The sequence below is a fragment of the Pongo abelii genome, chromosome 14 (genome assembly GCF_028885655.2).
Source record: "Pongo abelii isolate AG06213 chromosome 14, NHGRI_mPonAbe1-v2.0_pri, whole genome shotgun sequence".
Lineage (NCBI taxonomy): Eukaryota > Metazoa > Chordata > Mammalia > Primates > Hominidae > Pongo > Pongo abelii.
The window spans coordinates 45856747-45882425 of record NC_071999.2 but is presented as its reverse complement, the minus strand read 5'-3'; the positions used below and the strand labels follow the sequence as shown (position 1 = coordinate 45882425).

Genomic DNA, 25679 nt, shown 5'->3' with positions numbered 1-25679 from the left:
ATTCCATTAATGAGATTTTCAAAATTAAACCAACATTTTTTTAGTTTTGAATAAACTCCCTTTGGTCTTAATGTATTATCTTTTTTATCTATCACTAGATTCTATTTGCTAATATTTTATTTAGAACTTTTCATCTATGTTCATGAGTGATATACAGTTTTCTTTCTTTGAAATGTCTTTATCAGCTGGTCTATAATTACCTTAGTTTAGGTGTCTTGGGTAACTCCTGTTTGCTCAACTTATCTTCATCCTCCATCAGGATGAATATGATGGATATGTTTCAAGGTAATGGCAAAAGGAAAGAGCTAGAGTGGAATCTTACAAGTGCTTTTGCAAGCCTCTCCTTTGTGGCATTCCAGTGACCAAATCAACTCACATAATGGAACACAAAATTAGAGTGAAAGGGCGCTACAAGGTGAAATGTGAGGGCATGGATTCAGGAAAAGATGAAGAATTGAGACCACTGATGGAATCGTTCTACCTTATTCTCAGGCAACCTTATTCCTGGTCAACATAGTGAAACCCCGTCTCTACTAAAAATATAAAAAATTAGCCAGGTGTGGTGGGTGTCTGTAATCCCAGCTACTCAGGAGACTGAGGCAGGAGAATCACTTGAATGCGTAAGGTGGAGGTTGTAGTGAGCTGAGATTGCGCCACTGCACTCCAGCCTAGGCAACAAGAATGAAACTCCATCTCAAAACAAATAATAATAAAATAAAAACCAACATCTCCACAATCCCCCCACTTTTGTCCCCCCAGCCCCTGGTAACTACCATACTACTCTCTGCTTCTATGAATTTGACTTTCTTAGATTCCACAAACAAGTGAGACACAGTATTTGTCTTTCTATGCCTGGCTTATTTCACTTAGCATAACATCAGGTTCATCCATATTACCTCAAGTGACAGGATATCTAAGGCTGAGTAGTGTGTCCTTATGTATATATACCACATATTCTTTATCCATTCATCCATTGATGGCATTTAGATTGACTCCATAGCTTGGCTATTATGAATAATGCTGCAGTGAACATGGCAGTGCAAATTTCATTTCCTTTGGATATATACCCAGAAGAGGAATCTCCAAATCATATGGTAGTTTTACTCTTAGTTTTTTGAGGAACCTCCATGCTGTTTTCCATAATAACTACTAATTTACATTCACATCAACAGCGTATAAGAGGGTTCTCTTTTCTCTACATCCTCACCAAGTCTTTGGTCTTTTTGTTAATGACCATCCGAACAGGTGTGAGGATATCTCTTTGTGGTTTTAATTTGCTTTTCCCTGATGATTAATGATGTTTAGCATTTTTTCTTATACCTCTTGGCCATTTGTATGTCTTCTTTTGGGGAATTTCTTTTCAGGTTCTTTGCCCATTTTCTAGAGAAGTAACTTGTTCTCTTGCTATTGTGTTGTTTGAGTTCCTTTAAAAAAAATTAACCTTTTATTGAATGTATGCTTTGAAGATATTTTCTCCCATTCTGTAGGCTGTCACTTTATAATTGTTTCCTTTGCTCTGCAAAAGCTTTTTAGTTTGATACAATATCATTTGTCTATTTTTTCTTTTGTTGCCTATGTCTGTCAGTCACATTAAAAAAAATCTTGACCCAGACCAATGTCAAGAACATTTTCCCCTATGTTTTCTTCTAGTAGTTTTCCAATTTCAGGTTTCACAGTTAAGTGTTTACTTTGAGTTCATTTTTGTATATTGGGTGAGATAGGGTGCAATTTCATTCTTCTACAAGTGGATATCCAGTTTCCCCAGTATCATTTATTGAAGAGACTGTCCTTTCGCCATCGTGGATTCTTGGCACCTTTGTCAAAAATCAGCTGACTATAAATGCATGGATTTATTCTCGGCTTTCTATTCTGTTCCATTGGTCTATATGTCCATTTTTGTTCCAGTATTATTTAAGGTTGTTCTTAAACTTTGTGAGACTCTTTTAGATTAAGGGAGCCAACGGAGATGCTATTTCAAAAATTATACTGGAATTTTTATGGTGTGATGATACAAAGAAGTTGACATTGGTGAGGTTAAAATGGGGGGAAAAAGCCATTTGTAAATCCAACCAATTTAAGTTCAGTTAGATTTCCTCTCCGTCAGGTTTGGGTTTTGAATAATCATCTAAGCATATTTCACAATTTTTGACAAACATAAAGAATTACATTTTTGGTGGGCTCTAAATCAATTTTTATATCAAATTCCAGGAAAACATAACACTGTAAACTGACTTATATAATTCAGTAAAATCAAGTTTTAGTCTTATTGACTAGTTTCAAGCCCATTGCTTAATATACACGTTCTGTGTTTAGCTGTATATTAGTTAATATACAGGTTCTGTGTTTAGCTCTACAGGTTGGAATATTGTGTATAAACTGGCAATTTATAATACCATAGTTACATTAAGAATATAGAGGTTGAATCATTTGAAATTGCCAGTTTTTAACCATCTTTTGCTTTAAAAATGGCCATTTCACATTGTCCAACCTTATTATTCAAGCAGTTCGCATCAGTTTTCTATTAGCTAATGCTAATTCCTTTCTTGAAGGAAAACATTCCTTGCTTGAAGGAAAACATTCCTTGCTTGAAGGAAAGTATTCATTTCACATTTGACTTTTTACTTTTTTGCTGAGAGGGGGTTTACATTATTCTGTGTTCACATAATATTTTGTTGATTTTTTTAAAGGTTGTTTAGAGGGCTAATATTCAGCTGGTATGTACCAGAGCAGCCTCTTTTTTTAAGTGTTCATTCATATTAGTCTTGCTGTCTTCTAGTTGGTTGCTGCCTGCAGGTTACCAGTAGTATCATGATAGTAAAAATATTTTATATTGATTTATAGGAGTTCTTTAAAGAATCTGAATGCCAATTTTTCTTAGTATTGTAAGTATATTCTCCCAATATGTTGCCTTTTAAATTTGACTGTGATTTATTTTGTTGTGCAGGAGTTTGTAAATTTTTGTTTTGTTTTGAGACATGGTCTCGCTCTATCACCCAGGCTGGAGTGCAGTGGCACGATCTCAGCTCACTGCAGCCTTAACCTCCTGGGACTCAAGTGATCCTCCTGCCTCGGGCCTTCTGAGTAGGTAGGACTACAGGCAAACACCACCATGCCTGGCTAATTTTTGTATTTTTTGTAGAGACAGGGTCTTGCTGTGTTGCCCAGACTGGTCTCAAACTCCTGGACTCAAGTGACCCACCCGCCTCAGCTTCTCAAAGTGCTGGGATTACAGGCATGAGCCATCATGCCCGGAGAGAAGTTTGTAATTTTGAATGTAGTAAAATGTGTTCATCTATGTGTGTGCATGTATTTCATGCCTTTCTGTCATGTTTAAGAAATTCACCCCATACTGATTTAGTAAAGATATTCCACATTTCTTCAAAAATATTCAAGTTTCATTTTTAATATTTGAGTCTTTAATCTAATTGGAAGTTGGGGGAAGTATTTTTTTTCATATGGATAGCCAATTGTGCTAACACCATCAATTGCATGCTATTTGGTTCTCCATTAATTTATAATCCCTCTCAGTCATATACCAAGTTTCTATAAATATTTAAAACTGTTTCTAAGTTCTCTATACCACTTTTGTAATTATTGTGGCCTTATAATATAGTTTGATAAAGGCAGAATTGTCTTGCTCTTCTTGGAACTTTATTATTACATTCAATTTTAAAATAATTTTGTCAAGTGCCATAATAAAACACATTTAGGATTTTTATTGGAACTACATTGAATTTATAGATTAACTTGAGAGAACTGACAACTTTGCAATATTGAGTTGTATATGTGAATCATCTTGTTCATTCTTTAATAATATTTTATACTTTTCTTCATCATGTCTTTGCACATCTTTTCAAAAATTCATTCCTATACAAACTGTGACTGCAAATGGAATCTCTTTCTTTCTATTACATTTGGGTTGTTTCCAATTTTTACTGTGATAAATAATGCTGCTTTTTTTTTTTTTTTCTTTTTTTGTCACCCAGGCTGGAGTGCAGTGGCATGATCTCAGTTCATTGCAACCTCCGCCTCCTGGGTTCAAGCAATTCTCGTGCCTGAGCCTCCCAAGTAGCTGGGATTACAGGCACCCACCAACACACCCAGCTAGTTTTTGTATTTTTAGTAGAGATGGGGTTTCGCCCTGTTGGCCAGGCTGGTCTCGAACTCCTGACCTCAAGTGATCTGTCTGCCTCGGCCTCCCAAACTGCTGGGATTACAGGTATGAGCCACAGCACCCAGCCCAATAATGCTGCTTTTAAAAATACACGTTTCTTGTTGCACATGTGGCCATATTTTTGTCCAGTATATATCTTGGATTAAAATTGTTCTGTCTTAGGGTAATGAGCCTTGAACTTTACTTGATAATGTTTCCTGTTTTCTAAAACAGTTGTACCAATTTTTACTCCACTTGTACACTCCAGGCATTCCATATCTTCCCCAATACTTGCAATACTGAGTATTTTTATTTTTAGCCATTGGGTGTTTGTGTGATGGCATCTTATGGTGGTGATCATTTGCATTTCTATAATTACTAATAAGATTGAGGATGTTTTCCTAAGATTATTAAGTATTTGGATATCCTTTTTTGTGAAGTAACTTTTTAATTTTCTTACCCATTTTTCTCCTGGATTATTCATCTTTTTTCTCTTGATTTGTAGGAGTTCTTTATGTATTCTGATTTCAATTTCTGTTATTGGTCATATATGTATTTCAAGAAAGCTTTTCTGCTCTATAATTTGCCTTTTCTCTCTCTTAGGAGTATCTTTTGCTTAACAGAAATTCTTAGTTGTATTACTATCATGTGTATCATGCTTTCCCTTTATAAAGTTTGTGTTTTTGTGTCCTGATTAAGAAAGTTGTCCTTGAGTTTAAAGGACATTTTACTACTATATTTTCTTCTAGAAAGTTCATTCCTTTTAAGTTGATTTATGTGTGTGGTGTGAGGAAGGGGTCAGGTTTAATCTTTTTCCATATATGGCTATCCAATTATTCTAGCACACTAGTTGAGAATATTTTCATTTCTTTACTACCCTGCAGAACATGAATCTGTTTCTAACCTTTCTATTCTGTGCATTGATTTTTCATCTGTGTGCCAAAAGCACACCTATCTTACTGTGGCTTTCTAACAAGTCCTCATTTCCAGTCATGTGAGCACAATCATCTTTTTCTTCACAATTGTTAGGGTATTTTAGGCCATCTACATTTCCATATAAATTTGGGAATCAACTAGTCAAGTTACACACACCTGATAGAAATTTGGAATTGCGTTGAATTTATAGATTGGGGAGAATTGAATCTTCACAGTATTGACTCATCCAACCCAAGAACAGAAGTATTCTCTCATTTAGTTAGGTCCTCTTCAATTTCTCTTTACAATGCTTTCTCATTTTCTGTATAGAAAGCTTGCATATTTTTGGTGATATTTATTCCTAGATATTTGATATTTTGTGGTTATTTAAATTATATACTTTTAAAATGTTTATTTTCTAAATGTTTTTTTGTTGTTTTAAATGCAGTTCACTTTATTTATTAATCTTGCAATTAGCAACTTTACTAAACTCACTGTTTTTTTTTGAGGCAGGGTCTCATTCTGTCACCCAGGCTGGAGTGCAGTGGCATGACCATGGCTCACTGCAGCCTCAATCTCCCTGGGCTCAGGTGATCCTCCCCCATCAGCCTCTCAAGTAGCTAAGACTACAGGCAGGTGCCATCATGCCCAGCTAATTTCTTGACCTTTTTGTAGAGACGGGGTTTCGCCCTGTTGCCCAGGTTGGTCTCAAAACTCCTGGGCTCAAGTGATCTGCCAGCCTCAGCCTCCACCTCCCAAAGTGCTAGGACTACAGGCCTGAGCCACCGTGCCTACCCTAAACTCACTTATTATTTCTACGAATTTATCAACAGATTATTTTGGATTTTATGTTACATGATTACATCATATAAAAATAATAAATTGTATTTTTTCCATTTCAGTCATTTCTCTCCTTTAGCAGTGGCTAGAACATTCAGTGCAGTGTAGAATTAGAAATAGCAATAGTAAACATCAATGTACAGTTCCATTCGCAAAGGAAAAGCTTTCAGTATCTCTCCAATTGCTTTACGAGTGTGTGTGTGTGTGTGTGTGTGTGTGTGTGTGTGTGTGTGTGTGTGTGTGTGTGTGTGTGTTAGCTACCATTTATCAGATTAAGAAATTCCTCGGCTGGGCACCATGGCTTACACCTGTAATCCTAGCACTTTGGGAGGCCCAGGGGTGCAGATCACTTGAGGCCAGGAGGTCAAGACCAGCCTGGGCAACATGGTGAAACCCCATCTCTACTAAAAATACAAAAATTTGCCAGGTGTGGTGACACATGCCTGTAATCCCAACTACTCCAGCTGAGGCACGAGAATCACTTGAACCCAGGAGGCAGAGGTTGCAGTGAGCCAAGATTGCACCGCTCGCTGTTCTCTAGCCTGGATGACAGAGTGAGCCTGTCTCAAAAAAACAAAACAAAAAAAAAAGGAAGAAAGAAAAAAGAAAATCATTTAGTTTGCTAAGAGTTTTTTTTTTTTTAATCATGAATGGATGTTGAATTTTTTCAGATTTTTCTGAATCTTTGAGATGATAATTTTTCTCCTTTATCCTATAAATAAATGTGGTTAATTACATTGATTGATTAAGTGGTAAACCAACTTATTTCTGGAACAAATGTAATTCAGTTGTGCTGTATTATTTTATGAAATAATTATTAAATTATTTTATTATTAAATTGCTGGATTCTGTTTGTTAATATTTAGGATTTTCAAATTCATGTCATCAGGGCAATTGGTTATAATTTTCCTTTCTCATAGTTTTTTCAAATCTTGGCTTTGTAAAATGAGTTAGATTTCATTTTCTCTTTTTTTATTCTCTGGGTGAATTTATGCATGCTGATTTTTTTTCTTCTCAAGTGTAAAGTGAAATTCACCAGTGAAGCCACATTGGCCTAGAATTCTTTCTGGAGAGAAGTTTTTAAATTATGGCTCAATTCCATATATAGAATTTTTTATAATTTTATTTCTTTTGCCCATTTTGGTAGATTATAATTTTTCCAGTGTTTTTCCATTTAACTTTCCAAATGTCTTGACATCAAATTGTTCACAATATCATTTAAGCATTTTAATGTCTACAGAGGTATTCCCTTTTTTATTTCTTACATTGCTTTCTTGGTACCGTCTCCCCTTTTTTCTTTTGATTAATGTCACCAGGGATTTATCAATTTTACTAGTTTTTCCAAAGTAACAAATTTTGGGCCTTATTGGTGATCTCTATTTTTTATTTATTTTTTATTTCATCAATTATGATTATGTTTAGTATTTTCTTCTGTACTCCTTGGGTTAATTTGTTCTTTTCCTGACTTCTTGAGATGGGTAATTCTTAGAGTGTCGACCATTCTCTTTTCTATTTAGCATTTAAGGCTATAAATTTTCCTCTAAGAATTGCTTTAGCTTCATCCCATAAATTTTTATTTGTAGTGTTTTCATTTTACTTAGTTCAAACTATTTTCCAATTTTGACTGTGCTTGGTTTTTTTTTTTTTGACCCATGAGTTATGTAGAAGTATACTTCCTTATTTCCAAACATATGAGAATTTTGTATTGATCTTTAAGTTTTTGATTTCTGGTTATGCTGTATTGTGGATACAGAACATATGTATTTTTTTTCACTTCTTTGAAATTTGTTTAGACTTGTTTTATGGCCCAGAATTTGGTCGATGTTTGGTCAAATTTTTTCTGTACGTTTGTAAAGAACATGTATTATGCATTGTTGAGAACAGTGTTCTATGTACATCTATTTGTTAATTATTTTATTTAACTCTTCTATATTCTTACTGACTTTGATTTTGGTTTGATTGAATTTTAACAATATGATTCTTTCCTTCTCACCTTCTGTCATTACCTTGAAGTCATGTACTCCTTTTCTATGTTTTTAGTGATTACTGTAAAGATTTCAACTTGCCTCCTTGATTTAGCTATTAATTTTTGTGTTGAGCCTGCATCTAGAAATCTTCCTAAACTCTCTCATTAGATTAAGGAGCTATTCTATAGATTTACTTACTACACTGACTACACTGGTTAGGCTCTGCGGTATATTGTTAAATGGAAGCAATGAATTGAGGGCATTTTTGTTTAATTCCAGGCTTTAAAGAAAATGCTGTCAATGTTACATCATTAATATGATGTTCCTGGTAGGTATTTCGCTAGATTCTCTTTGAGTTAAGGAAGTTTCCTAGTTTTTGTTAATTTTTAAAGTCACAGGTGTAGGCTGAATTTTAGTGAATGCTTTTTCCTGCATTAATTGGGATAATTGTAAGGTATGTCTTCTTTAATCTATGAATATGATAAATTATATTAGTGTAGATTTCTGATATAGGATGATTCTCGTATTCTTTAATTACTTGTTTTTTAATGGGCAAAAGACATATTTTTCTTTTTGAGCTTAGTTTTTTTGGTATAATTTAACTTTTATTTTAGATTTGGAAGTACATATGCAGGTTTATTACCTGGATATATTGTGTGATGCTGAGGTTTGGGGTATGATTGATTGCATCACCCAGGTACTGAGCTTAGGACCCAATAGTTGGTTTTTCAGCCTGTGCCCTTTTCTGCTGTGCCCCCTCTAGAATTCCCCAGTGTCCATTATTGCCACCTTGATGTCCATGAGCACCTATTGTTTAGCTTTCACTTATGAGTGAGAACAAATGGTATTTGGTTTTTTGTTCCTGCATTAATTTGCTTAGGATAATGACTTCCAGCTGCATACATGATGCTGCATAGGGCATAATTTTTTTTTTTTTTTGAGACAGAGTTTCTTGTTGCCCAGGCTGGAGTGCAATGGTGTGATCTTGGCTCAGTGTAACCTCTGCCTCCCAAGTTCAAGAGATTCTCCTGCCTAAGCCTCCTGAGTAGCTGTGATTACAGGCACCTGCCACCACATCTGGCTAATTTTTGTATTTTTAGTAGGGACACGGTTTTGCCATGTTGGCCAGGCTGGTTTCAAACTCCTGACCTCAGGTGATCCACCTGCCTCGGCCTCCCAAAGTGCTGGGATTACAGGTGTGAGCCACTGCGCCCGGCCATGATTTTATTTTATTTTTTATGAATATGTAGTATTCCATGGTGTATATGTACCACTGCAACCAGCCATGATTTTTTTTTTATGAATGTGTAGTATTCCATGGTGTATATGTACCACATTTTCTTTATCCAGTCCACCATTGATGGGCACCTAGGTTGATTCTATGTCTTTCCTATTGTCAGGGTTGCTGAGAAGCACATACCAGTGCATGTCTTTTTGGTAGCATTTATTTTCCTTTGGATGTATGCCCAGTAATGAGATTGCAATGTCAAATGGTAGTTCTACATTCTCATATGTTTGTTGGCCACTGGTATGTCTTCTTTTGAGAGGTGTATGTTTATATCTTTTGCCCATTTTTAATGGGGCTATTTGGTTTTTGCCTGTTTAACTGTTTGAGTTTCTTATGGATTCCGAATATAAAACCTTTGTCAGATGCATAGTGTGCAAATATTTTCTGCCACTCTATAGGTTGCCTGTTTACTCTGTTGATAGTTTATTTGCTGTGCAGAAGCTCTATAGTTTAATTAGGTTCCACTTGTCAGTTTTTGTTGCAATTGCTTTTAAAAACTTAGTCATAAATTCTTCCCCAAGGCCAATATCCAGAATGTTGTTTTCTAGGTTTTCTCCTGGTATTCTTATAATTTGAGGTCTTACAATTAAGTCTTTAATCTATCTTAAGTTAATTTTTGTATATGGTGAAAGGCATAGGTACAGATCATTCTTTTGCATATGGCTAGCCCACTATCCTAGCTAGCCATTCTTTTGCATATGGCTAGCCCACTATCCATTTATTAAATAGGAAGTCATTTCCCTATTGCTTATTTTTGTTGACTTTGTCAAAGATCAGATGACTTTCTGTGTTTGGCTTTATTTCTGTGTTTGGCTTTATTTCTGAGTTCTTTTTCTGTTCCTTTGGTCTATTTGTCTTTTTTTTTTCCCCCCAGTACCATGCTATTTTGGTTACTATGGCGTTATGGTATAGTTTGAAGTTGGGTAATGTGATGCTTTTAGCTTTGTTCTTTTTGCTTAGGATTGCTTTGGCTATTCAGGCTCTTTTTTGGTTCCACATGAATTTTGGAATAGTTTTTTCTAGTTCTGTAAAAAAATGATATTAGTAGCTTGACTGGAAAAATGTTGATCCTATAGATTGCTTCAGTAGCATGGCCATTTTAATGATATTGATTCTTCCAGTTCATTAGCATGGAATGTTTTTCCATTTGTTTGTGTCATCTATTTCTTTCAGCAGTGTTTTGTAGTTCTTCTTGTAGAGATCTTTCACCTCCTTGGTTAGCTGTATTCCTAGGTATTTTATTTTTTGTGTGTGGCTGTTGTAAAGGGGATTATGTTCTTGATTTGGCTGTCAGCTTGGACATTATTGGTGTATAGAAATGCTACTGATTTTTGCACATTGATTCTGTATCCTAAAACTTTACTGAAGTCATTTATCAGTTCCAAGTGCCTTTTGGTGGAGTTCTTTGGATTTTGTAGATATAGAATCATATTGTTGATGAAGAGAGATAGTCTGACTTTTTCTTTTCCTATTTGGATGCCTTTTTTCTTTCTTTTGCCTGATTGCTCTGGCAAAAGACTTTAACTACTATGTTAAATAGGAGTGGTGAGACTAGGCATTCTTGTCTTCTTCCAGTTCACATAGAGAAGCTTCCAGCTTTTGCCTGTTATGATGTTGGCTGTGGGTTTGCCATAGATGTCTCTATTTTTATTTTTTCTTCTTCTTGAGATGGAGTCTCACTCTATCACCCAGGCTGGAGTGCAGTGGCATGATCTTGGCTTACTACAACCTCCGCCTCCCAGGTTCAAACGATTCTCCTGCCTCAGCCTATTGAGTGTCTGGGATTACAGGCGTGTGCAACTATGCCTGGCTAATTTTTGTATTTTAGTAGCGACGGGGTTTCACTGTGTTGGCCACGCTGGTCTCAAACTTCTTATCTCAAGTGATCCGCCCGCCTTGGCCTCCCAAAGTGCTGGAATTACAGACGAGCCACCGCCCCCGGCCAATGACTCTATTTTGAAGTATGTTCCTTTGATTCCTAGTTTCTTGAGTGTTTTTTTTTTTATCAAGAAGGATGTTGAATTTTATCAAAAGCTTTTTTTTTTTTTTGCATCTATTGAGATGATCATATGATTTCTGTTTAATTCTGTTTGTGTGGTGAATCACATTTATTGGTTTGCATATGCTGAATCTTGTATCCTTGGAATGAAGCTTACTGGATCATGGTGAATTAACTTTTTAAAGTGCTGTTGGATTTGGTTTCCTAGTATTTTGTTCAAGATTTTTGTAGCTATCTTCATCATTGAGATTAGCTTTAGTTTTCTTTTTCTTTTTCTTTTTTTTTAATTGTGTCTTTGCCAGGTTTTGGTTTCAGGGTAATGTTGGCTTCATAGAATGAATTAGGGAAGAGTCCCTCCTCAATTTTTTGGAACAGTTTCAATAGAACTGGTACCAGTTCTTCTTTGTATATTTGATATAATTCAGCTGTGAATACATCTGATCTAGGGCTTTTTTGGTTCGTAAGTTTATTTTATTTTATTTTTTTGAGATGGAGTCTTGCTCTGTCGCCCAGGCTGGAGTGCAGTGGCAGAATCTCAGCTCACTGCAACCTCTGCCTCCCGGGTTCAAGCGATTCTCCTGCCTCAGCCTCCTGAGTAGCTAGAATTACAGGTACCCTTCACCATGCCCGGCTAATTTTTGTATTTTTAGTAGAGACGGGGTTTCACCATATTGGCCAGGCTGGTCTTGAACTACTGACCTCGTGATCTGCCCGCCTTGGCCTCCCAAAGTGCTGGGATTACAGGCATGGGCCATTGCGCCCTGCTGGTTCGTAGGTTTTTTAAATTATGGACTCAATTTTGGAGCTTGGTATTGGTCAGGTCAGGGTTTCAATTTCTTTTTGATTCAATTTTGGGAGATTCTATGTTTCCAAGAATTTATTCATTTCCTCTACATTATCTAGTGTGTGTGCATAGAGGTGTTCATAATAGTCTCTGAGGACATTTTGTATTTCTGTGAGATTGGTTGTAATGTCACCTTGTCATTTCTGATTATGCTTATTTGGATCTTCTTTCTTTATCTTTGTTAATCTAGCTAGCAGTCTATCAATTTTATCTTTTCAAAGAACAAACTTTTCATTTCTTTGACTCTTTGTTTTGATTTAGGGGTCTCAATTTTGCTCAGTTTTGCTCTGATTTTAGGTATTTTTTTTTCTTCTGCTAGGTTTGGGGTTCTTGTTTTTCTGATTTCTCTAGGTGTGATGTTATGTCATTAATTCGAGATTTTACTAGCTTATTGTGGTACACATTTAGCACTATAAACTTTCCTGTCCACACACTGCTTTTGCTGCATCTCAGAGATTTTGGTATGTTGTGTTTCTGTTTTCATTTTTTTCAAAGAATTTTTTTTATTATACTTTAAGTTCTGGGGTACATGTGCACAACGTGCAGGTTTGTTACATAGGTATACATGTGCCATGTTGGTTTGCTGCACCCATTAAATCATCATTTACATTAGGCATTTCTCCTAATGCTATCCCTCCCCCATCCCCCCACCTCAAAACAGGCCCCAGTGTGTGATGTTCCATGCCCTGTGTCCAAGTGTTCTCATTGTTCAGTTCCCATCTATGAGTGAGAACATGTGGTGTTTGGTTCTCTGTCCTTGCGATAGTTTACTCAGAATGATGGTTTCCAGCTTCATCCACGTCCCTACAAAGGACATGAACTCATCCTTTTTTATGGCTGCATAGTATTCCATGGTGTATATGTGCCACATTTTCTTAATCCAATCTATCACTGATGGACATTTGGGTTGGTTCCAAGTCTTTGCTATTGTGAATAGTGTTGCAATAAACATACGTGTGCATGTGTCTTTATAGTAGCATGATTTATAATCCTTTGGGTATATACCCAATAATGGGATTGCTGGGTCAAATGGTATTTTTAGTTCTAGATCCTTGAGGAACTGCCACACTGTCTTCCACAATGGTTGAACTAGTTTACACTCCCATCAACAGTGTAAAAACGTTCCTATTTCTCCACATCCTCTCCAGCACCTGTTGTTTCCTGACTTTTTAATGATCGCCATTCTAACTGGTGTGAGATGGTATCTCATTGTGGTTTTGATTTGCGTTTCTCTGATGACCAGTGATGATGAGCATTTTTTCATGTGTCTGTTGGCTGCATAAATGTCTTCTTTTGAAAAGTGTCTGTTCATATCCTTTGCCCGCTTTTTGAAGGGGTTGTTTGATTTTTTCTTGTAAATTTGTTTAAGTTCTTTGTGGATTCTGGATATTAGCCCTTTGTCAGATGGGTAGATTGCATAAATTTTCTCCCATTCTGTAGGTTACCTGTTCACTCTGATGGTAATTTCTTTTGCTGTGCAGAAGCTCTTTAGTTTAATCAAATCCCATTTGTCTATTTTGGCTTTTGTTGCCATTGCTTTTGGTGTTTTAGTCATGAATACCTTGACCTTGCCTATGTCCTGAATGGTATTGGCTAGGTTTTCTTCTAGGGTATTTATGGTTTTAAGTCTAACATCTAAGTCTTTAATCCATTTTGAATTAATTTTTTATAAGGTATAAGGAAGGGATCTAGTTTCAGCTTTCTACATATGGCTAGCCAGTTTTCCCAGCACCATTTATTAAATAGGGAATCCTTTCCCCATTTCTTGTTTTTGTCAGGTTTGTCAAAGATCAGATGGTTGTAGATGTGTGGTGTTATTTCTGAGGGCTCTGTTCTGTTCCATTCATCTATATCTCTGTTTTGGTGCCAGTACCATGCTGTTTTGGTTACTGTAGCCTTAGTTTGTAGTTTAGTTTGAAGTCAGGTAGCATGATGCCTCCAGCTTTGTTCTTTTTGCTTAGGACTGTCTTGCTTAGGACTGTCTTGGCAATGTGGGCTCTTTTTTGGTTCCATATGAACTTTAAAATAGTTTTTTCCAATTCTGTGAAGAAAGTCTTTGGTAGCTTGATGGGGATGGCATTGAATCTATAAATTACCTTGGGCAGTATGGCCATTTTCACAATATTGATTCTTCCTATCTATAAGCATGGAATGTTCTTCCATTTGTTTGTGTCCTCCTTTATTTCATTGGGCAGTGGTTTGTAGTTCTCCTTGAAGAGGTCCTTCACATCCCTTGTAAGTTGGATTCCTAGGTATTTTATTCTCTTTGAAGCAATTGTGAATGGGAGTTCACTCATGATTTGGCTCTCTGTTTGTCTGTTATTGGTGTATAGGAATGCTTGTGATTTTTGCACATAGATTTTGTATCCTGAGACTTTGCTGAAGTTGCTTATCAGCTTAAGGAGAATTTGGGCTGAGAGGATGGGGTTTTCTAAATATGTAATCATGTCATCTGCAAACAGGGACAATTTGACTTCCTCTTTTCCTAATTGAATACCCTTTATTTCCTTCTCTTGACTGATTGCCCTGGCCAGAACTTCCAACACTATGTTGAGTAGGAGTGGTGAGAGAGGGCATCCCTATCTTGTGCCAGTTTTCAAAGGGAATGCTTCCAGTTTTTGCCCATTCAGTGTGATACTGGTTGTGGGTTTGTCATTAATAGCTCTTATTATTTTGAGATACATTCCATCAATACCTAGTTTATTGAGAGTTTTTAGCATGAACGTTGTTGAATTTTGTCAAAGGCCTTTTCTGCATCTATTGAGATAATCATGTGGTTTTGTCTTTGGTTCTGTTTATGTGATGGATTACGTTTATTGATTTGTGTATGTTGAATCAGCCTTGCATCCCAGGGATGAAGCCCACTTGATCATGGTGGATAAGCTTTTTGATATGCTGCTGGATTCGGTTTGCCAGTATTTTATTGAGGATTTTTGCATCAATGTTCATCAGGGATATTGGTCTAAAATTCTCTTTTTTGGTTGTGTCTCTGCCCAGCTTTGGTATCAGGATGATGCTGGCCTCATAAAATGAGTTAGGGAGGATTCTCTCTTTTTCTATTGATTGGAATAGTTTCAGAAGGAATGGTACCAGTTCCTCCTTGTACCTCTGGTAGAATTCGGCTGTGAATCCATCTGGTCCTGGACTCTTTTTGGTTGGTAAGCTATTGATTATTGCCACAATTTCAGATCCTGTTATTGGTCTATTCAGGGATTCAACCTCTTCCTGGTTTAGTCTTGGGAGAGTGTATGTGTCCAGGAATTTATCCATTTCTTCTAGATTTTCTAGTTTATTTGTGTAGAGGTGTTTGTCGTATTCTCTGATGGTAGTCGGTATTTTTGTGGGATCAGTGGTGATATCCCCTTTATCATTTTTTATTGTGTCTATTTGATTCTTCTTTTTTTCTTTATTAGTCTTGCTAGCGGTCTAACAATTTTGTTGATCCTTTCAAAAAACCAGCTCCTGGATTCATTAATTTTTTGAAGGGTTTTTTTTTTGTCTCTATTTCCTTCATTTCTGCTCTGATTTTAGTTATTTCTTGCCTTCTGCTAGCTTTTGAATGTGTTTGCTCTTGCTTTTCTAGTTCTTTTAATTGTGATGTTAGGGTGTCAATTTTGGATCTTTCCTGCTTTCTCTTGTGGGCATTTAGTGCTATAAATTTCCCTCTACACACTGCTTTGAGTCTGTCCCAGAGATTCTGGTATGTTGTGTCTTTGTTCTCATTGGTTTCAAAGAACATCTTTATTTCTGCCTTCATTTCGTTATGTACCCAGTAGTCATTCAGGAGCAGGTTGTTCAGTTTCCATGTAGTTGAGTGGTTTTGAGTGAGTTTCTTAATCCTGAGTTCTAGTTTGCTTGCAGTGTGGTCTGAGAGACAGTTTGTTATAATTTCTGTTCTTTTACATTTGCTGAGGAGAGCTTTACTTCCAACTATGTGGTCAATTTTGGAATAGGTGTGGTGTGGTGCTGAAAAAAAGGTATATTCTGTTGATTTGGGGTGGAGAGTTCTGTAGATGTCTATTAGGTCTGCTTGGTGCAGAGCTGAGTTCAATTCCTGGGTATCCTTTTTAACTTTCTGTCTCGTGGATCTGTCTAATGTTGACAGTGGGGTGTTAAAATCTCCCATTATTATTGTGTGGGAGCCTAAGTCTCTTTGTAGGTCACTAAGGACTTGCTTTGTGAATCTGGGTGCTCCTGTATTGGGCGCCTATATATTTAGGATAGTTAGCTCTTCTTGTTGAATTAATCCCTTTACCATTATGTAATGGCCTTCTTTGTCTCTTTTCATCTTTGTTGGTTTAAAGTCTGTTTTATCAGAGACTAGGATTGCAACCCCTGCCTTTTTTTGTTTTCCATTTGCTTGGTAGATCTTCCTCCATCCTTTCATTTTGAGCCTATGTGTGTTTCTGCATGTGAGATGGGTTTCCTGAATACAGCACACTGATGGGTCTTGACTCTTTATCCAATTTGCCAGTCTGTGTCTTTTAATTGGAGCATTGAGTCCATTTACATTTAAAGTTAATATTGTTATGTGCGAATCTGATCCTGTCATTATGATGTTAGCTGGTTATTTTGCTCGTTAGTTGAATACAGCACACTGTTGGTGAATCTGACAATTATGTGTCTTTTTTGTGTGAGAGATCTTTCTTCAACCCTTTACTTTGATTCTATTGGTGTTGTTACATGTGAAATGGGTCTCTTGAAGATAGCAGATAGAAGGGTTTTTTTTTTTTTTAATCTAACTTGCCACTCTGTGACTTTTAAGTTGTTTGTTTAAACCATGTACCATTCAAGGTTAATATTGACCTGTGAGCTTTTCACCCTAGTATGAAATTGTTAGTTGGTTGCTTTGTATTTTCTGTTGTGTGGTTGTTTTATAGGGTCTGTGAGCTATGTACTTAAGTGTGTTTTTATGATAGCAGGTATCATTTTTTCATTTTCATGTTTAGAACTCTCTTAGGCATCTCTTGTAAGACTGGTCTAGTGGTAATGAATTCTCTTGGCACTTGCTTCTCTGGAAAAATGTTTTTTATTTCTCCTTCATTCACGAAGCTCAGTTTGGCAGGATATGAATCTTTTGATTATAATTTATTTTCTTTAAGAATCCTGAAAATAGATCCCCCAATCTCTCCTGGATTGTAAGGTTTCTGCTGAGAATTGTGCTCTTATTCTGATGGGGCTCTCTTTGTATGTGATCTGGCCTTTTTCTCTAGTGCCTTTAGGATTTTTTCTTTAACGGTGACCTTGGTCGGTCTGGTGAGTATATGCCTTGGTAATGTTCAGTTTTTTATAGTATCTCGCAGGTGCTCTCTGGCTTTATTGTATCTAGATGTCTAACTTTCTAGCAAGATTCAAGAAATTTTCTTGAATTATTCCATCAAATATGTTTTCCAGGTTGTTTTCTTTTTCTCCTTCTCTCTAGGGAATGCCAGTAATTCGTAGGTTTGGTCACTTTACATAATGTCACATTTCTGAAAGGCTTTCTTCACTTTTTAAAAATCTCTTTTCTTTATTTTTGTATGACTGGATTAGTTCAAAAGACCAGTTTTCAAGCTCTAAAATTATGTTTTCTACTTGGTCCAGTCTATTGATAAAGCTTTCAACTGTATTTTGACATTCCTTAAGTGAGTTTTTTTAATTCCAGAAGTTCTGGTTAATTACTTATCAAGATGTTTATCTCTTTCTTCATTTCCTTGGTTGATATAGAAGTTTCTTTTTCTTGATTTCAACCTTGAATCTCATTGAGCTTCCTTGCAACCCGTGCTTTGAATTCTTTGTCATTTCTGAGTTTTCATTTTGGTAGAAAGCATTGCCAAACAGCTAGTGTGATCCTTTGGTGGTGTCACTACATTCAGATTTCTCGTGGTGCCAGAATTCTTGCAATGGGCCTTCTTATCTGGAGATGCTAGCACTTCTGATTTTTGTAATTATTTTTGTTTTGGGTAGGATTTTTTTTCTTTCCTTTCCTATGATATTATTTTTTTCTTCTCCTTCTTCTTCTTTTCCTTTCCCTCCTCCCTAGGGGGTGTGACTGTAGAGCATGCTAGGTGGGGTGTTTCGGCTTTGCTTCTGTAGCCCTATGCACTTCGATCAGAAAGTTTTATATTGGGCGTGTAGTTTAACCTACAAGCCAGTAGATGGCGCCATGGGTAAGAGCTGGCTGTGGCCAGTGCTGCTGGCTGTATACTTAATCCTTGTTTATTGCGAGGAGCTTTCTGTTGCCTCAGGCAATGGCTGATTGCCAGAATATACATTAATCTGAGCTCCCTCCTCAGGGGCGCTGTGGGTACAAGATGGGTGGAGCCAGATGGGGAAGGTCCCCCAATGTTTTCCTGCTCTCAGTTCAGATTTGGGAAAAATGCCTGCAAGCTTTTCCCTGTGTCTTTCCCTCACAAAGTCTCCAAGTCTCTCCTCAATTTAGCTCCAGGGCTTGGGAGAAACAGTGCTCTTCCTTGCCCCAGGTTGCTTGAATCCCCAGTGGAAAGGCAAGACAGAGGGATGCCGTCTGCCTCTTTCACATACTGAGACTTCACTCTCTTTTATCAGTTGAATGCTGTCATGAGGGCTGTTTGGCTGCACTGTCCTCCCCAGGATCTGGGGTGTCCTTCATAATTCCGGGGAATTGCCATTTCCTTTCTTGAATTAAAGCTCACAGAGTTGATCTTTATGTACTAGCTTGCTATTTCCAAATGACTGAGAAATGCTAAAAACCTGTAATCTACCATCTTGGAAAAAAACATCCTTGCATTCTTAAGACAAATGGCACTTGGTGTTGATACATGGTGTTTCTACATTGCTGAATTCACTTTGAAAATATGTATATTTTAAAACCTACATTCATGTGTATAGACTGGGATAAAGTTATCTTTTCTTCTACTGTATTTGTGCAATTTTGGAATCAGTTATATTAGTGTACTAAATGAGTTGGGAATTTTTCTTTTCTACTATTATCCAAAAAGATTTTATAAAAGACATGAATTATTGCTTTCTTATAGATTTAATAAAAACCTCATCGTGTCCTTTTGCAGAGAGGTGGTGAGAAATATTTTTACTATAAATGTAATTTGCGTATTTTTAACCTGCGAGGTGGAGGTTGCAGTGAGCCGAGACTGTGCCACTGCACTTCAGCCCAGGTGACACAGCAAGACTCTGTCTCAAAAAAAAAGAAAGAAAATCAACTCCTTGTATATTAACTCCTTAAAATTAACTCCTTGTATATTTCTGTGTGTTTTTATACCACATATGTTCCTTGAACTAACTTCTTTTATTTTCTAGGAAGAACTGGAACTGTGGTTTGTGCCTGCCTTATTGCATCTGAAATATTTTTAACTGCAGAGGTATGAAAGATATTACTACAAACTTTGTCTTATGATGATTGAGTTTGCTAGTTCTGAAACATCACTGGTAGGATGTTAAGACGATTTAGTCATGGTGCTTAGTGAAATTGTAATTGGAGAAGCAGTTTTTAGAAAGCATGTTTTGATACTTTCTTGTTTAACATGCACTAGTTAGTAGCTGACTTAAGAATCTCTTTGGGCCAAGACTAGAGTAAGGTCAGTGAGGTGGAAAATTTAAGGGAATGCTAAAAATTGGAATAATTAAAATAAATAATTTTAATGCAATATTTTAACAATAAAAATTAATGCAAAAAAATCTATGATGTATATAGTATCAACATTTTAAATAAAGACAAGACCTGATGGGGCCAGATTAAGGTGAGGGGAGTAAAGCCATGTTACACAGATACAAAAACATTCAGTAATCACAGTGCTTCCCTCACCTCACCTGGCCCTGCTCTTACTCCTGCCAGTACAATTGTTACCGGCAGGTCTTTGTTCTTAGAGCTCCCAAGATGGTGGCGGGCTGCTCCCAAGATGGTGGCGGGCCGCTCCCAAGATGGTGGCAGGCCACTTCCAAGATGGCAGCAAGCCTTTTGTTCTCTGACCTGGGGTTCCTGGCCTCACGGATTCCAAGGAATGAAACCTTGGGCCATGCAGTGAGTGTTATATCTCTATTAGAAGCCGTGGGTCACGGAAGAGAACCATGGAACCCAGCGACTAGTGTTCAGTTCCATTAGGACGAATCAGGCACTTAGCTGCGCAGGAACAATGGCGAGCCTCTAGCCTGATCGGGAGCGGCAATGGGCGCCTCGATGGATCAGAAGTGCAGAGGACATCCTGCCAGATCCAGAGGGGTGGAAGTCAGCAGTGGATCTGTGACAGCAATGATCTGCAGTGGTGGACGGTGAGTGAAAGCTCAGCTCGAGCTGGAACAAACACAGACCAGAAGAGTGTGCAGTTGCAAGATTTAATAGAGTGAAAACAGAGCTCCCATACAATGGGAGGGGACCCAAAGGGGGTTGCCACTGCCAGTTCCAATGCCTGGGTTTATATATTGATCATTGTCCTTCCCCCTGTGCTCTCAGGCAATAGATGATTGACTATTTCTTTACCTCCTGCTTTTAGCCTAATTCATATTTTAGTGAGCTCTCTTTACTACCTGATTGGTCGGGTGTGAGCTGAGTTACAAGCCCCGTGTTTAAAGGTGGGTGCGGTCAGCTTCCCCAGCTAGGCTTAGGAATTCTTAGTCGGCCTAGGAAATCCAGCTAGTCCTGTCTCTCACCATGACTTCTTCCTTCCTTGTGAGAATATTATCAGGCTTAATTAGATAAATTCTCCAAAGAGCCTTGACCATCCTCACAACTCTTAGGTAGATAAAAGGCAACATTTTGCAACTCAAAACAAAGCCTCCCCTGAATGTAAACATCTTTGCTTAGTCAATACATGTGGAGTCTGATCTCTAGAAATTTCAGATAAGACAAGGTGGGCTGTTTCCACTTGAAGTAGAGTTCTCAGTCATTTTTATTTCTGTGATTTTCTTGCTGAGATGCCACCATCTCCAGCAGCTCTGCTCAAGTTGTTTGGCCTACAGTCTAGGGAAGAAGTGGTGGTTATGCACAATGCCCAGCACTCCAATTACACCACCATTGGTTTTTCTAATTTGAGCCACACAGATTTTGAAAATGGATGTTCTAAGATGGTGTTTTTCAAGCTATGGATCATGACTTATCAGTGAGTTGTAAAATAAAGTGACTGGGTTGTGACTAACATCTTTTAAAAATAAAATGGAACAGAACAGAATAGAAAATATCAAAAGTTTTAAGTATTGGTGTGTGGGTGTGTGTGTGTTTGTGTGTATCTCCTAGGTTTATTAATGTGGATTGCAGCTTAAAAAACAAAAGTTTTGAAAGTCATTGACAGCTGTTGATCCAGAGCCCTAGAGTGAGAACCAGGGACTTGTCTCTACCTGGCTGCAGCATCTCCATGGCAGATTGTTTGGTTTTCTTTTGGTCTCAGTGTTCTCATTTGTAATATGGAAAGAAGGGTTGGACCAAGTGATTTCTAAGGACCAGCTCTAAAATTCTATGAATTTATGAATCCTTTAATGAAAGAAGTCCTTGATGTGGCTTTGTTAATTTTGTTATTTTGGGTAGCCTCTGCCCAAAGATCACTGCGGCCGGGAACAGTGGCTCACGCCTGTAATCCCAGCACTTTGGGAGGCTGAGGCAGGCAGATCTCTTGAGGTCAGAAGTTCGAGAGCAGCCTGGCCAACATGGTGAAACCTCTATGTCTACTAAATATACAAAAAATTAGCTGGGCATGGTGGTACATGCCTGTAGTCCCAGCTACTCAAGAGGCTGAGGCAGTAAAATTGCTTGAACCCGGGAGGCAGAGGTTGCAGTGAGCTGAGATCCTACCACTGCATTCCAGCCTGGGTGACAGAGCAAGAATCTACCAAAAAAAAAAAAATCACTGACTTTAGGAAAGAAGGTGGCCATAGAAACACTAAGGGTACCTAACATAGGAAAGGAAAGAGTGTAGATGAACCATGGTTGGATTATACCCTTTTTTGTAGGAAAGCCTGTATTATTTTGGAGAAAGGTGAACAGATAAAACCAACAGCACTAAATTTCAGGGAGTAGAAACTCCTTCTGTGGTAAGTTTTCTTTTTTAAAAGGGGAGTTTTTTTAGGGGAGTGGGTTAAGATTGCCACCTGTTATTTGGTTTCATTTTAGACTCTTCTCCTTTGGTGATCAGGCAGCAGCATTTGGGCACCCTGCAACAGGCCTTGGTCCCTCCCTGAGGCTGAGGGTCATGCTTCTGGTGCGACCCACAGGCTGGGGGCTCTGGCTTCCCCTCAGAGCATCCTGCATTCTATTCTATACTGGTTATCGTTTACAGAGCTCAGGAGTTGATTATTTTCCCAAAGTAGGAAGGTCCAATACCTAAGGCTCCAGGACCCTGAAGTTTATCTAAAATCACCAGCCTTTGATTTCAATATAAAAAAGATACAAGTCTTTCACAAACCCTTACTAGGGCAATTCAACCCTTGCAGAATATCACAAAGACTGTTTTTAGGCGACTCCTGGTGTGTGTGTGTGTGTGTGTGTGTGTGTGTGTGTGTTTTCTGTGTGTTGTGGGGGAGGTGTATTTTAAAAGAGAAAGTAAAGGGGAAATAAACTTTTCAAAAGCTCTTTATATACCAGACAGTATTGCACTTTTAAATATCTCATTTAATACCCATAACACCTATATGAAATATACACTGTTACTCTATTTTTTTCTTTTAAAAACATTTGTTGGCTGGGCACAGTGGCTCACGCCTGTAATCCCCAACACTTTGGGAGGCTGAGGTGGACAAATCACAAGGTCAGGAGTTTGAGTCCGACCTGGCCAACATGGTGAAACCCCATCTCTACTAAAAATACAAAAAATTAGCTGGGCATAGTGGCGGGTGCCTGTAATCCCAGCTACTCAGGAGGCTGAGGCAGGAGAATCATTTGAACCCAGGAGGCAGAGGTTGCAGTGAGCTAAGATAGCGCCACTGCACTCCAACCCAGGCAACAGAGTGAGACTCCATCTGGAAAAAAAAAAAAGAAAAACATTTGTTATGAAAAAGTTTAATCCTACACAAAAGTCCAGAGAATCATACAATATATCCCCATATAGTCATCACATTGCTGCAACAGTCATTTCAGCCTGCAACCAGCCACATTTCATCCATTCTTTTCTCACTCTACTCACACCCCTAACCCCACTCTCCACTCTTGCTTTCCCTAAACCTGGGTTATTTTAAAGGAAATTTCAGTCTTCAGATCATTTTATCCCACAGGTATTTTAGTATGACATTTAAGGACTCTTAACAACAAAAAACCTGAATACTCTTTATCATATCTAAAAATATTACACCTTAAAAATCCTTAATATCAAATTTGTAGCCCATGTTTGTTTCCAAAATTGTCTTAAAATCTTTAAAAATTTAGTTTATTTCAGTCAGAATTCAAACAAGGTCCACACATCTCATTGGTTGCTGTGTCTCCTAAGTCTCTGTTAAGAATCTAACTTCATGGATTTCTCACTGTTTTTTATTACTTGTAATTTGTTTACTGCAGAAACCAGGATGTTTATCCTATAGCATTTACAACATTCTAGACTTTGCCGAGCTATTCTAAGAGTTATATATTCACTATCTCATTTAATATTCTCAGTAACTCTATGAGTAGGCACTACTATGATTCTCATCTTCTAAATTAGAAAACCGAGGTTCGGAGAAAGTAACTTTTGAACCAAGGACTGAAATCTAGATGTCAGACTCTGAAGCCATTGCTGTGCACAGCTTCTCATTTATATTGCCTTTTCTATATTGCTCCTAAAACTGAAGTGAGCGTGGATTGGGAATTCTTAAATAGATTTGGATGTGGCTGTGAGTTTTTCTTTAAGTGGTGGGAGCTGAATAAGTACTCTTGGCCCCGTTAGAAGAACACTATAACTACTGGCCCTAAACCCTTAGTTTGGGCCAAAAGAACTCAGCCTTATCCACTGATACTTTTCTGCCACACCCCAGCCAAAAACAAAACAAAACAAAGATAGTCATAGACCCTAAGCTAAAAGTAATAGGTGAATTTACTGAAGTGCAGCCCTCATCATTCCACTTCCATGCTCAAAATCCATACTATGTCCCCACTGCCAATGGCAATAAACTAAATGTTTCAACCTGGCACTCAAGAGCCACAGTTTGACTTTTCCAACATTTTCTTCCACTATGTGCATACACACATCCCACACTCTAACACATTTAGGCTGTGTGCTGTTTCCCAGCCTGTAGACACTTGATTCCCAAATGCCATTGCTCATGCCCCTTTTCCTGGAGTCTCTTTCCCTTCTCAGCCTCAAGTAGTCTCTTGCTTTTTCAATTCTTTAGCCCTTTGTGTTTCTCTTAGGGACTACGTTACTTTTCATTATTCTCTAGCTATTTGAAGTGGTGACTTCTGTATCCCCTTTAAAGGCAAAGCCCATGGCTTACCCATCTTTCCATCTTTTTCTCATAATATCTTCCTTGTTTGTAGCAAGTGGCTTCTATGTGTTGATTGTATTAATTTCTACTACTAGTCCATGTTGTTTTAAGTTGTAGGAGAAGGAAGCATGGGAGCACAAGCAGCTTGAGGGCCCTGGTAGGTTACAGCCTTTAGGGGAAGGTGGAGAATCTGGTGGCAGGAGCTAAGGGGATGCTAGATGGAGCTCCTTCAACAACTCTCCCCACACATCTCCCCATCCCCATTTCTCCTGCAGTCATGCATAGTTTCCTGAACTTTAGTCCAGAACTAGTACACCAAAGGCTGCAACTGAATCTCTTCTGAATCACTAAGAAAGCAACACAGAGACTCAGCTGCATGTTTGAGAGCTGTGTTGGCAAGACCTCAGGACAGAGTGCCCTCTGTGTCTGCTGGTGATTCTCAGACACCACCACATTCTGATCCTGCACTGGGGGCCATTCTACTGACTACATCTACTCTTAAATTAAGAACTTTCATGAGACTTCCTCATGACTGGCCCTTTCTAAAGTAAAGTATGGCAGTTAGTTACTTGAATGAACATTTCCCAATGGGTAAGGAACAGTCTGTGAACTTATGAGTTCTTTTTTTTTTTTTTTTTTTTGAGACAGTCTTGCTCTGTCGCCCAGACTGGAGTGCAGTGGTGCAATCTCGGCTCACTGCAACCTTGACCTCTTGGGTTCAAGCGATTTTCCTGCCTCAGCCTCCTAAGTGGTTGGGATTACAGGTGCCCATCACCACGCGCAGCTAATTTTTGTATTTTTAGTGTAGGTAGGGTTTCACCCTGTTGGCCAGGCTGGTCTCAAACTCCTAACCTCAAGTGATCCACCCACCTCGGCCTCCCAAAGTGTTGAAATTACAGGTGTGAGCCACAGCACCCAGCCAACTTTTGAATTGTGAACCAGTTGATTCAGTACCAGAGCTCTTCAACACCTTGAAGAAAGATTCAAGGAGAACAGTTGTGAACAGCTTGCCCCAGGGAAAGGACAAGGCTAAGAGAATTCCAAGGCTTGCTTGTGAAAACAGAATTGGGGAAATGGAAATTGAAGAAATTATAGCTGTCAGGAACAAGAGAAGAATGACATGAAATCTGCTACTGAGATATGGAGGTATTGCTCTTGAGTTTTCACATATACCATTCTCTCAATGCCTAGCAAACTGCTCTTCACTAAACCACAAACCTTCCTGTAACTCAGTCACAACTAAGCTTCTATCTGCACACTGATAATGCTGTAACTGTTTTGTTGTTGGTTTTGATTAGTTGCCCTCTCAACTGTAATCA

General features: G+C 38.0%; 1 long non-coding RNA gene across 2 annotated transcripts in view; it reads left to right on the top strand.

The window, feature by feature from the left end:
- The first annotated feature begins 8154 nt into the window (after window positions 1–8154).
- The window catches only part of LOC100432437 (uncharacterized), a 53891-nt gene continuing 36366 nt past the window's right edge, over window positions 8155–25679 (top strand). The window contains exons 1-4 of one of the 2 annotated variants that reach the window (XR_010136753.1): window positions 8155–8203; window positions 19282–19343; window positions 20025–20250; window positions 25303–25506. This is a non-coding gene — a long non-coding RNA (uncharacterized LOC100432437). Of the gene's footprint in view, window positions 8204–19281; window positions 19344–20024; window positions 20251–25168; window positions 25507–25679 lie in introns of both variants that reach the window. The other variant, XR_010136752.1, reaches the window with a different exon arrangement.